At 45.3% G+C, this 13,755-nt stretch overlaps 1 protein-coding gene across 3 annotated transcripts in view; it reads left to right on the forward strand.

The window, feature by feature from the left end:
- The window catches only part of RNF43 (ring finger protein 43), a 320,896-nt gene extending 307,523 nt beyond the window's left edge, over nucleotides 1-13,373 (forward strand). For all 3 annotated transcript variants that reach the window (XM_069226861.1, XM_069226862.1, XM_069226863.1), the window contains one exon: nucleotides 8,576-13,373. The gene's annotated coding sequence lies outside the window, so the exon portion shown is untranslated. The remainder of the gene's footprint in view (nucleotides 1-8,575) is intronic.
- The last annotated feature ends 382 nt before the right edge of the window (nucleotides 13,374-13,755 follow it).

The raw sequence follows: 13,755 nt of genomic DNA on the forward strand, positions 1-13,755 counted from the left end.
GTGAACTTTCCCTTAGCTGACAATGTAGTAATGTACTACAAAGTAGACATTGTAATACCTCAGATTGTCTTTTTTTTATTCCATCTTGTTTGGATGCTCGAGTGCCAGCTCTGAGACAGGTGACCTTCTTCTACAGGACCTTCATTGCCAGGTATAGATGATTCAGTTCAAACAATGCAAAAAGACAATACCAGTGCAGCAACTGCAGTTGGGCTCGGGAGTTAGCGGTGTTCAGGCTGTTTTTGAAGAAAACCAGCTTGTATCAAGAATGACTGTTAACGTAGAGTGTTATGGAGAGAACGCCTTTCCAGTTTTGACCCTAATGTAACTCCAAATTTCCTGGACTGATGTGCACTGTGTGTGCAACCTCTGTTCCTCTCCCAAACATGAGGAGTTCACTTATTCAACATGCAAGGTGTTCTCATGTAGGAGAACCATCAGGTACTGACATGAAAGACACTGAGCACTAGAACCAGCTCCAGTTCTTCCCCGAAACACTGAACACTTTGATCCCCGAAGACTTTATTGGTTCTGAGGAGGAAGCCTTATTGCATCTAACTGGTCCTGGAGCACTCCAGGATGACCACCCTGCAAGACGTCATCCTGCTGTTCTGCAGAAGGACATCTAATTCCACATCCTAATTCATTCAAGCTCACCACTGCTACCTGCACTTTGTGATAAACAACACTACGAATTTAAAGTACTCCCATTCTGTGTCACAACTAGGATGTCACTAAATGTTTAACGGTGGTGGATGCACACATATGTAGAAACACCATTCATGTGTTTTCTTACCTAGAAGATTGGCTGATAAGGAGCATCACCTATCAACAATGCACTCATGCAAATGGCGGTTTCTGTGTTATACAGGCTAGGCTTCACACTCAGTGATCAGAAGTTGCAACTTGTACCACAAGATTTCGTTTTGTGCCACAATATAGCCACCCTTTTCTAGGCGCTGTCCTACACTCCATAACAGGAAGAGCCTACCCAGAGCCAAAGAGGTTGATGGCCTTCCATCGGCTGGTGCCTCTTTGTAGGTTTTGGCTACAGCATTCATATGCTGTCAGCGAAAGCTGTTCTTATTTAAAGCAAAAAAAAAACAGGCTTATAGCCTACCTATTACTTACTAATACTTAACATTGGTTGGCTTCCACTTCAATCTCGTTTCCTTGCTTCCTGCTGGTCACGCCTCCTGCTGACTGCTCACCTGCTCCTGAAGCCTACTCCGGGCTTCTGTCCATGCCGTGAGGCATGGACCCAGCACAGCTTCTTTAATGAGGCCAGTGTTCTTCCACTGGCTGTGCTCTCCTGAAGTTTTTTTTGTTTTTGTTTTGGCCAAGCATTCTATAGGAGTGCATGGCACGGTACAGTCTCACCCCTGTACCCTCCACTGCCATCCGTTTACCCCCACCCTGCCATCTGTTTTCCCTCACCCACCCTGTAGGAAGTTGGCTCTGTATATACTATTTCAAAGTAAGAAATAGTGGGCACAGAGTCCAAGGGTTCCCCTTAGAGGTAAGATAGTGGCAAAATTAGATAATTCTGATGCTCTATTTTGTGGTAGTGTGGTCGAGCAGTAGGCTTATCAGAGGGTAGTGTTAAGCATTTGTTGTACACACACAGACAATAAATGAGGAACACACACTCAAAGACTTACTCCAGGCCGGTAGGTTTTTATTTAGAAAAATATATTTTCTTAGTTTATTTTAAGAACCACAGGTTCAAGATTTGAAGTAAATACAAACATGCAAGGTACTTCACACAGGTAAGTTAGGAACTTTGAATAAAAGCAATATCATATACAGTCTTTGTTAAAATGGCAATAAGCTATTTTAAAAGTGGACACTGTGCAAAAATCAACAGTTCCTGGGGGAGGTAAGTAAAAGTTAGATTGTGAGGTAAGTAAGACACTTACAAGTCTCAGTTCCTGGGCATAGGCAGCCCACTGTTGGGAGTTCAAGGCAACCCCAAAGTTACCACACCAGCAGTTCAGGGCCAGTCAGGTGCAGAGGTCAAAGAGGTGCCCAAAACACATAGGCGCCTATGGAGAACAGGGATGCTCCGGTTCCCGTCTGCCAGCAGGTAAGTACCCGCGTCCTCGGGGGGGGGGGGCAGACCAGGGGGGGTTTTGTAGAGCACTGGGGGGGGGACACGAGTAGGCACACAAAACACACCCTCAACGGTACAGGGGCGGCCGGGTGCAGTGTGCAAAACAGGCATTGGGTTTTAGATAGGAGGGACCCGGGGGTCAATCTAGCGGTGCAAGTAGGTACAGGGTGGGGGGCTTCTCTGGACAGCCACCACCTGGGCGACGCAGAGGGTTGCCTGGGGGCCACTCTTGCGCGGAGGTTCGGTTCCTTCAGGTCCTAGGGGCTGCGGGTGCAGTGCTGGTTCCAGGCATCGGATCCCTTGTTACAGGCAGTCACGGTCAGGGAGAGCCTTTGGATTCTCTCTGCAGGCGTCGCTGTGTGGGTCGTCTCGGGCTACTCACGGGCTCACAGTCACCAGGGAGTCCTTCCTGTGGTGTTTGTTCTCTGGATCTCGAGCCGGGGGCGTCGGGTGCAGAGTGTGAAGTCTCGCGCTTCCGGCGGGAAGAGTTGGTTCTTTAAAAGTTGCTTCTTTGTTGCAAAGATGTAACTGTTTTTGAGCAGAGCCGCTGCTCACGGGAGTTTCTTGGTCCTGGCGTTCAGGGCAGTCCTCTGAGGCTTCAGAGGTCGCTGGTCCCTGTTGGATGCGTCGCTGGTTGCAGGTTTTCGAATCAGGAGACAGGCCGGTAGGGCTGGGGACCAAGCAGTTGTCGTCTTCTGTCTTCTCTGCAGGCTTGTAGGTCAGCAGTCCTTCTTGTTTCTTGAGGTTGCAGGAATCTGGGTTCTGGGGTGGCCCTAAATACTAGATTTAGGGGGGTGTTTAGGTCTGGGAGGGCAGTAGCCAATGGCTACTGTCCTGGAGGGTGGGTACACCCTCTTTGTGCCTCCTCCCTGTGGGGAGGGGGGCACATCCCTAATCCTATTGGGGGAATCCTCAAAAACTAAGATGGACGATTTCTAAAGGCAGGGGTCACCTTAGCTCAGGGCACCTTAGGGGCTGTCCTGAGTGGTGGGTGACTTCTCCTTGTTTTTCTAATTATCTCCTCCAGCCTTGCCGCCAAAAGTGGGGCCAGTGGCCGGAGGGGTGGGCATCTCCACTAGCTGGCATGCCCTTGCTGTAACAAAGGGGGGTGAGCCTTTGAAGCTCACTGCCAGGTGTTACAGTTCCTGCAGGGGGAGGTGTGAAGCATCTCCACCCAGTGCAGGCTTTGTTCCTGGCCACAGAGTGACAAAGGCACTCTCCCCATGTGGCCAGCAACTCATCTGGTTGTAGCAGGCTGGCAGAAACTGGTCAGCCCCACACTAGAAGTCGGATTGGTATTCAGGGAGCATCTCTAAGATGCCCTCTGGGTGCATGTTACAATAAATTGCACACTGGCATCAGTGTGCATTTATTGTGCTGAGAAGTTTGATACCAAACTTCCCAGATTTCAGTGTAGCCATTATGGAACTGTGGAGTTTGTGTTTGACAAACCCCCAGACCATATACTCTTATGGCTACCCTGCACTTACAATGTCTAAGGTTTTATTAGGCACTGTAGGGGCATAGTGCTCATGCACATATGCCCTCACCTGTGGTATAGTGCATCCTGCCTTAGGGCTGTAAGGCCTGCTAGAGGGGTGACTTACCTATGCCACAGGCAGTGTGAGGTTGGCATGGCACTCTGAGGGGAGTGCCATGTCGACTTAGTCTTTTTCTCCCCACCAGCACACCCAAGCTGTGAGTGTGCATGTGCTGAGTGAGGGGTCCCCAGGGTGGCATAAGACATGCTGCAGCCCTTAGAGACCTTCCCTGGCATCAGGGCCCTTGGTACCAGGGGTACCAGTTACAAGGGACTTATCTGAGTGCCAGGGCTGTGCCAATTGTGGAGACAAAGGTACAGTTTAGGGAAAGAACACTGGTGCTGGGGCCTGGTTAGCAGGGTCCCAGCACACTTTCAATTAAAACTTAGCATCAGCAAAGGCAAAAAGTTAGGGGGTAACCATGCCAAGGAGGCATTTCCTTACACAGCCCCATTGGTTGTTTCCATTACTGTCCGTTTTCCTCCACACCCCCGCCCCACTGTCCATTTTCACCCCTACTCGCTGTCCTTTTCCACGACACACCCATCTGTTTTGTTCCCCTGTCCTTGTGCTGTTTATCCACCCATTTCCTTGTGTTTTTACACATATTGCACAGCTGCATGAACTCCAGTGCAACATATTTTAAAAGATAAAAAAGAGCTATGACTCACTCAGCGTTGGCCATGTCATATCGCTTTTAAAAAAAACTTTGACATGTTGCACAGAATTGACAAAATTAATTGATTTCACAGAGGCAAAACCTATTGGCTTTCCCAGTGCTTGTTTAGACATTGAGGGCCTCATTACAAGTTTGGCGAAGGGGATTACTCCATCCCAAACGTGACAGATATCCTGCTCACTTTATTACAAGTTCCATTATATCCTATGGAACTTGTAAAACTGCAGCCGGGATATCCGTCAGGTTTGGGACGGAGTAATCCTCTCCACCAAACTCATAATGAGGCCCTGAGTCCTCTCTTAGTGAGAAGAGTAATGAGACTGTTAGTGATGAATGCAATGTGGATAGGCATAGTGATGCATGCAAGATTAAATATGCATCCATTGTGAGTGTTCAGCGAGGCAATGGTTTCAAACGGATGGTGACTGGAAAAGATCTAGTGCTGGTAGGGCCAAGAATTCACTGCAAACTCCTATGGTGGAACAAAACCAATTAGTTGCTGGCAAGGCATTCCTAGACCCATTACCACAGGTGACCATTACAAACAAAGCCTCACTCATGGGGTGAAGAGCACATCTCAACCATATGAAAATTTTGGGAACATGAACCCATTCCAGGCATTTCTCCCCCTTTGAAACAAAACAGTATTCATCAAAACAAGCTACATGACAGCAATGTACTACATCTAGAAGCAATAGGGGGACACTTGTTTGTCTCTGATGTTAGTGTTAGACCAAAAGATTTGGCATTGGACCATTCAGTCACATTCTTGTATTAGTGGAGTATCTCCCAGGAGTGGACAACAATTTTGTTGACCTGTTAAACAGAATGCATAAAGAAGCCCACAAGTGGGAAATAAATCCCCATGTACTTGACTAGTACACTCAAAGATGGGGCAGTTCTGCAATCAACCAGTTTGGCACTGCGCAGTATGCAAAATGCCAAAACTTCACCTCCAGGTCGCATACCCACAGTCCATTGGCAAGTCACTATAGATAAACACTGTGCCACTGCCTCTGATCTCATATGTAGGCAAATGCAGCAATTATCACTGACCTCATTCTTGCGGCACCAATTTGGGCAAGCATGCCATGGTATTCCACACTGCTAGAAATGCTGTTTTGCAGTGTGAATCTTTTTCTGGATTCAAATGCTGTGCATTGTTCCCCCATGTAGTGATTGGGTCCAAAATGACTCTTTGTCCTGTTTATTTATTTTTTTACCTCCATTTGGTGGTATCTCCATCCACTCATAACGTGAGATGTGCAGTCACAAAGCCCCTGTGCGTGGTCACCATCTTCAGATTCCTTTTTCCACCAATGGCTACAGAAAGCATCATCTGAATCTCTAGGATCCTTGAGAAGAATTTGACAATGTAGATGCCAGATCTGCACCTTAGAGATGTATGCACACATAGGCATTAAGTACTATTCATAAAACAATCCCAGCAATAAAAAATAAAACGCTTAAGCACAATTTTAAACAATTTAAACATTTTGCTCACAAGTCAGGTTAGTACTCCCTACCAGAAGCCCTGCTGCAAGACTTACTCTGCCCAAACCTAGGGCTGTATCGGTCACTCATGCCTACAGGCCCCATTGCCTTAACCCCTTTGCTGCCAGGCCTTTTCCCCTCCTGTGCCGAGCCTTTTTTTGGCTATTTGGGGCAGTTCGCGCTTAGGCCCTCATAACTTTTTGTTCACATAAGCTACCCACGCCAAATTTGCATCCTTTTTTTCCAACATCCTAGGGATTTTAGAGGTACCCAGACTTTGTGGGTTCCCCTGAAGGAGACCAAGAAATTAGCCAAAATACAGTGAAAATTTTGTTGTTTTTTCAAAAAAATGGGGGGAAAAGGGCTGCAGAAGGTGGCTCGTGGTTTTTCCCCTGAAAATGGCATCAACAAAGGGTTTGCGGTGGCAAGATCACCATCTTCCCAGCTTTCAGGAACAGGCAGACTTGAATTAGAAAACCCAATTTTTCAATACAATTTTGACATTTTACTGGGACATACCCCATTTTTACTATTTTTTGTGCTTTCAGCCTCCTTCCAGTTAGTGACAGAAATGGGTGAGAAACCAATGCTGGATCCCAGAAAGCTAAACATTTCTGAACAGTAGACAAAAATCTGAATTCAGCAAGGGGTCATTTGTGTAGATCCTACAAGTGTTTCCTACAGAAAATAACAGCTGAAATAAATAAATATTGAAATTGAGGTGAAAAAAAACAGCCATTTTTCTCCACGTTTTACTCTGTAACTTTTTCCTGCGATGTCAGATTGTTTAAAGCAATATACTGCTACGTCAATATGCCGCTTGTCCTTGCCTAAGGGGTCGCTCCCCTTGCGTGAAATTCACGGGGGGAAAAAAAACTCCCTGGTGTCTAGTGGTTTCTGTCCCCCTTGGGAGCAGATTGGCTTCGTAAAAATAGGCAGAAAAGGCCTTAAAAAAAAAAAGCCCCCCTGGGCAGCAACCCTTGCCCAAGGGGTCGCTCCCCTTATGCCAATTTCTTATATAAAATAAATCCCTGGTGTCTAGTGGGCATTTTAGCAGCCGGATTGAATGCTCAGAGAGACTTCAAAGGGAAGGAAATTCATGTCCTTCCCTTTGAAGCCTCTCAGGCCTCCTCCACGTGATCGGAAGAGAAATGCTGAGCATTTCTCTTCCGATCGCGCTGATGGGAGGAGGCCTCTGTGATGGGCTTACGTCACAGGAGGGGTGGGGGGGTCGGGGGTGGAAGGGGAAGGGCTTCCCCTTCCATCCCTGCCTTTGGCGGGTGGGAGGGAAGAACACAGAGGGAGCGCTAGCGCTTCCCCTGGGCTCTGTGCCCAGGACGTAATGGTTACTTCCTGGGCAGACGAGCACTGTGCCGCAGGACGTAACCATTACGTCCGTGGCACAGAACCGGTTAATATCTGCATCTCCATTTAGGTTTGCCAACCGCTTTAATGCTGAAACATTGTGGCCTTGTAATTTTTTTTAACATCTAGCATAACGCTATGCAGAATTATCAATGTGGTAAAATACGTATGTGTGTATATACATATATATATATATTTATATATATTTTTTTTTTAACCTGTAGTTATAGTTAGGACCTGGTTTCCTTAGAGAAGCATTTTTTGACTAGCTTTGGCACCGTTTGACGAATCTAGAGTATTGTTGTGCATGGAAAGTTTTTGGATGATTTGTCAAGTGGGGGCCGAGGGGAAAAAAGGGGGATCAAAAAAGTGCTTTTCCAGTGTTAATTTCCATAGTGTTTAGACACGCCTGCAGCCCGAACCTCTGGACGGAGTTACACCAAATTTGGCTGAAAGGTACATTTTGGTCCGGAGGTCACCCTTTTTGTTATTTGATGTAAATTTGTTTAGTAGTTTTAAAGAAATTAAAGGAAAATCACATTTACATATCTAGAGTTGCAGCGAATTTGGGACAATTTGTGAAGTATTCACCAATGTGCGCCAGCAGGGATGGTGTGATTGACTGGCTGCAATCTGAACACAAAGTTGCAGCCACCATTTTATGTTATGGGACATGGTCCCTTGGGCTGAAAAGAAAGAAGAAAAGTGTTATGAGGGGTAAGGGTAGAGGTACCCTTACCCCAGGGGTGAGATATAGGTGTGTTTGTGGGTCACAATTATGAGTTTAAAACTAAGAAAAACTATTTGTTTTCACCACACATGCCCCGCGCAGCGTTGCAATGAAACAAAAAAAAAACAAAGATTCACGCTGTCACAGACCCATTCTGACACTCATGCACACACTGACAGATGCACTCTGGCACTCATGCACACACTCACAGACCCACCCTGACACTTATTCACCCACTCATAGACCCAAAACCTAAGGTTACAGGGATCTTATAGTTAGGGAATAGAATTAAAAAAACCTCAGAAATTAACTAATAAGCCAAAGGTTACAATGACGTTATAGTTAGGTTCAGATTTGATTTTACATGCACAAAACCATAGCAATTCAACAGTTATAGTTATACTTTTCTCAAGAAACTATAACTTGTGCCCTAAGTTAACTATAACTTGCACCCTCGCCATGCACTATTACTCACCCCACATATTCCATCAGTATTGCCCTCTTCTATGACATCATTCATGATATAACAGTAATATTTGCAATAAGATTTTTGACGAGAAAACTGTGCAATTTTCACCTAAAAACAGTATTTATATTTCTACTGTGAAAGCTTATCTCACACTGTGCTTTGTATTTGTTTTTTGATTTTACAGCAGCATCCTGGATACCATACTTTAAGTGTTGACCTTAAGGATTATGCACAGCAGAAGTTCTTACCAATATTCGCTATTTAGCCTCTTGGCATTTGGAGCTGCTAGAACTACCACTGGACACAACTTCACTCGCATCTAGTTCACTTCATGGGACCCCGGAACTTCTGCCTTTGTTAGGCTTTGTGGTACACTGGACATAGCACTATTTACTGATTCCTGTTCCTACTGGTTTTCAAAGACTGCAGACTACTACTGCAGACTACTACATCGCACTGGATTTCTCTGCCTCAGGGTTATTGGACTTCACTTCCTGCTGACCTTTCAGTTGCACTTAACCGACTGCAAAATGTGCCCTATTTTATAGTGGAGTTTTGTTTCAAATATTTATTAACAATGGATGCAAATGTGAGGGCAATTATAATTTTTCCCCTTAAAGAAAAAGTCAGTTTTGATGATATAGCAACAAGAGCTCAACCTGATACACGTGCTGCCACCTTCCATTCAGCCTTAGTCTTGTTCACGTTTTGGGTCCGACCAGAAATTAGAACATGTCTTATAGTCTTCAGTTGCACTGTTTCTGGCCCATGTGGTTCACACTAGAAATAGAACTGTGTGTTCCCTTTGGTATGAGGACCAAATGAGTTATCACTGAAGGCGAGCAGCCGTGTTCCATTCAAGAGCCAGCCCGGCCAGGAGGCAGGAACTGTTGAAAGATGGGACCACGCTGCACTGAGCATTGTTGCTTAAACACCCACTGCAAAATAAAAGATTCTGCTGAGCTAAAGAAATACATGTCTGGGTATTGCACCTTAACTCGACACTGCTGAGGATAATAATGGCCCACTGCCGTGAGCAAGGCAGTTGCCACTCTGTTGAGTTCGAGGGACCATTAATGGACTCTGGTCAGCCAGTGTCATTGGTCTCTTCAGCCTGCCAGATGGCGACAGTACATGGTTTGCAGAAGCCTTTCCTCAGTTGTATGGCTTAATATTTAGATCCCAGATGTTGTAAGATCACCTCTCTATGGCACTTATGTAAGTTGCCAGATGCGGCGATCATTATTTGGGAATCTTAAGAGGTCAGTGACGTTATTCCCTTTTCAGCCACTTTAGAAAAAACAGTGTAGCGTTATCAGAATTCAATACAAAATTCTGTCCTGTGGGCATGGCTAGCGTGCACTGCTTGAAGCCTACAGAAACCATTGTCTTTGTTATCTTACCAAACAAGAATGAGGTGGCATCTCTTTTCGACCTACCATTCAATCATAGCACATATTACATGGCGTGAGTGATCGGTAAGCCGAAACACCGGTCAGCCTTTGTCACTCAGACCAACACCGCTGTCTGTAGGCTAAGCCTTCAAGACAGGGCCGGCTTTAGGACTGGTGGGGCACTGTGCGACAGTTTATTGTGGTGCCTCCCACCCCATGATCTCCTCCTCGGTTTTACACACTACCAGCCGGCAAATGTGCCCCTCATCTCTCCATCGCTCCCCTTTCACATACATTCATGTGTTTTAAAGCACTTGTAAAGGCTGACTTTACTAATCCACTCAGCTAGCCACATAAAATATAGGGGCATATTTAAGAGCCCCTAGCACCATTCTAACGCCACATTAGCGTAATTTTTTTACGCTAATGTGGTGTTAGAAAGCCAAAAACAACATGCCATATTTACAAAGTGGCGCAATGCATGCAGTGCACCACTTTGTATCCCTTTGTGCTACATTATGCCTGCATTCCCCCGTTAGGAAGGGCCAACAAAATGGTCATTTTTTTCCAGCACTTTTAATGCCTGCTCACCGTAGGCATTAAAAGGAGACTTCCATTGGTTACAATGGGCCTCTGGGTGTTTTGCAGGATTAGCGTCAACTTTTTTTATGCTAATCCTACAAAGCGTAAAAGTTTCTGACGCTAGTCCCCAAACTACCGCCATAGTGCGCCTTATTTTAAATATGGCACACATATGGTGGCGTTGGGGGGGTGCTAAAGGGTCAAGAAAAGTGGCGCAGCACTGTGTGCAGCGCCACTTATTTCAAATATGCCCCATAGAGCAGTGCTTAATTTGCAAATATAAAGGTGCCGGTGCCCAAAGCGCTCCTTTTAAACTTGCGGCTGCTGCAATTAAATGTGTGAACATGGAATACAGAGGCAGCGTAAACCTGAAGCCATCTCGAGCCTCTTCAATCCATTTACGGGCACTCCCTGCCCCTTAAGCTCACTCCTGCAGATTTCTGCTTTTTCCCCATTGTGACGCTTTTTCGTTTTTCTCTTCCTCCATCTTCCCCATATGTGTCTTTTTTTCGCAGTAGATGCTTGAGGCAGAAAAATAAGTGCTGGCGCTCAAAAATAAGTGCTGGTACTTCGCACCAGAAACAACGAGCACAAATTGAGCACTGCCATAGGGGTATATTTAACAGCCCCTAGTGCCACTCTAACACCACATTAGTGTAATTTTGTACACAAATGGGGCGTTAGAAGGCCAAAAACGCTGCACCATATATACAAAGAGGCGAAATGCATGCATTGCACCACTTTGTAACCATTTACGCTACATTATGCCTGCGCCAGGCATAATTTATGCAAAGGGGGCAACCCCCGTTAGGGTGGTAAAAACAAATGACGCAAAGAAATCTGCTAGATTTCTTTGCATCATTTTTTTCCGGCACTTTTAACACCTGCTAAGAGCAGGCATTTAAAGGAGGCATCATTGGTTACAATGGGCCTCTGGGTGCTTTGCAAGATTAGCGTCAAAATTGACGCTAATCCTGCAAAGCGCCAGGTTAGCTTAAAAAATTCTGACGCTAGTCCCCTAACTACCGCCATGGTGCACCGTATTTTAAATATGACGCACACATGGTGGCATTAGGGGGGGGTGCGCTAAGGGGTGCAAGAAAAGTGACACTGCACTGTGTGCAGCGCCACTTTTCTTAAATATGCCCCATAGTTCTGTTTTTTGCAGCAGGCATAATAACCCTCTATGCTACTTTATGTCAAGTCAAAGCTGCCACTAGGCAAAACTACCATCTCTCTCTCTCTAGCAGGAACATTAATCACAAGAGGTATCTTGACATTTTAATTGTTTCTTGAAAGCTAAACGCACAATTAACTTTTCTTCAGGTGCTTTTAAATAGCAGGTTTCGGAAGTTATAGATAAACACAGCGCCCCCCTGAGGTCGGCGCCCGGTGCGGTCGCACCGCTCGCACAGCCCAAAAGCCGGCCCTGCTTCAAGAGCACGGAAATCTGTGCTTGCAAGTCCACCTCAGTGAGTGTATTTTGAGCAAGCTCTACTGTTAACAATATCCAGGATAGCTCTCCTGTCTATCGGGCTAGTCTTTCAGGTCTGTGTTGGGAGCGGTATGACTGAGCGCTGTATTGAATACACCATATAGTTTGCATCATGAACTCTAGACTAATGCCCATATACAGTCTCTAAGCAGGGGTCGATCTATGCCTACATGTGCCCTACGTGATAGCTCTGCTGTTGTCTATAGTCAGTAACATCTTTGTGCCCTGAGGGTAGATGTGCAGATGCCTAATACCTTTATAGTCTTTGTCAGATGAAGGACACCTGTGCAGTTGTCTAAAGCCCATGGTAGATTGCTGTACGTTCTCTGCATCCTGGAGAATAGCTGTGCAGTTACCTAGTCATGTTGTATTCAGTCTGTTACCTGATGTTGAGCTGTGCAGTTCCCTAATGTGTAATCTCATGCACTGCTGTTTATGTATCTTGTGCCTTTGCCTTATAACCTATTCAACACGAGGGTTAACTGTGCAGTTATCTAAAATGTATGCCATGCAATCTGTGTAACCTGGGGGATAATTGTGCTCCATACACTGTCGAACCTGAGGGAATATCTGTGCAGCTGTTTTAACATCTATGCAGTTTCTGTAACCCGAGCGCCACTTGTGCCTATTGAATGTGTGTAACCCGGGCAAATGTTTTCCTCGTCACTTAGAAGTACTATGAAGATTCACTGTTGTCCTAACGTGCAGAATGCAGGTGTCAGCTACTGCACACTTCAACAATGTCTTTTCAACACAAATACCAATAATAACCAGGTACAGCAGCTGCTGTGTTCATAGCCTGAAAGTGTTCTGACATTCGCTGCCCTCTCCCAGGCTACATCCTGAGTAAGAGTTGTTTTCTTTCCATATTTAAAGCTGTATCTTAAGTTCAGAATAGAATGCAGAGTTTTTCACATCAGTCAGTGCCTTACTGATTTTAGATTCCCTAACCGTAAGGGGAATCAGGGTCCTCAGTCCAAAAGACCAAAGAAATTAAATAATTATAATTCCTATGTAGGCTGCAGTGACATTTGCCAATCTTTGCACTTGTCTTTCACTGAAGGACCGCTCCTCCATCAGTCGCACCATTCATTGCCACCACTGTGCCTTCCTGCCACTTACACCCCAGCAGTCCTCATAACTTGAATCGTCAACCTCAGCCTTCCCTCCATCCGTTTCTGTACACGTCATGACAGAGCTCTCCTGTCTGCCTTCTGAACTCTGCCGCTTCCACAGCGAAAACACTAATTTTATATTTTTTATATCACGTAGGTGGTACCTTTTTAGAAAAAAGTTCAAAAATAATGAAAAATGTTTTATATCGCAAAACATCTGTATTTTATATATATATATGTTTTTTGAGAGGGGGCATTTCAGTTTGGTAAAATGTTGTAAAAATCTATTTATTTACTAATATATTGAATCTCTGTATCATGTGGGTTGTTTAGAACGTGCCGGTGCCAAGGACTTCGGCTCATTCCAGTTCCACAAAAATAAATTATTTTGACATATCTGCTGTTGTTTTGTAATGTAATAAATCAACTGTGTAACATGCTCTCCTTGATGCGGGAACCACAGACCTATCGTTATTGGGAATCAGTTTGCTGGATATATATATTCTTCAGGAACGAAAACATGGAATAAGGGTGACAAAACCCTTCTCATTGTTCTGTGCGAGCCATGCAGCTATCATCACTTGTGAGGCTGAGATACCCAAATACGTATGAGGAGTCTACTTGGGGGAGTAGACCATGAAATGCCCTAGGAGTCTTTGGATGAGTCACAGAGAAGTCATCCGTAGTTGTGTTACACTCTGACAAAGACTTATGGAAAGACACTACTCGTCGAGGCGGACCATGAAGCGGCGTAGCCTTGTTCTTGGCAGAGTTGCAG

This window comes from Pleurodeles waltl, chromosome 3_2 (genome assembly GCF_031143425.1).
Source record: "Pleurodeles waltl isolate 20211129_DDA chromosome 3_2, aPleWal1.hap1.20221129, whole genome shotgun sequence".
NCBI classification, from domain to species: domain Eukaryota; kingdom Metazoa; phylum Chordata; class Amphibia; order Caudata; family Salamandridae; genus Pleurodeles; species Pleurodeles waltl.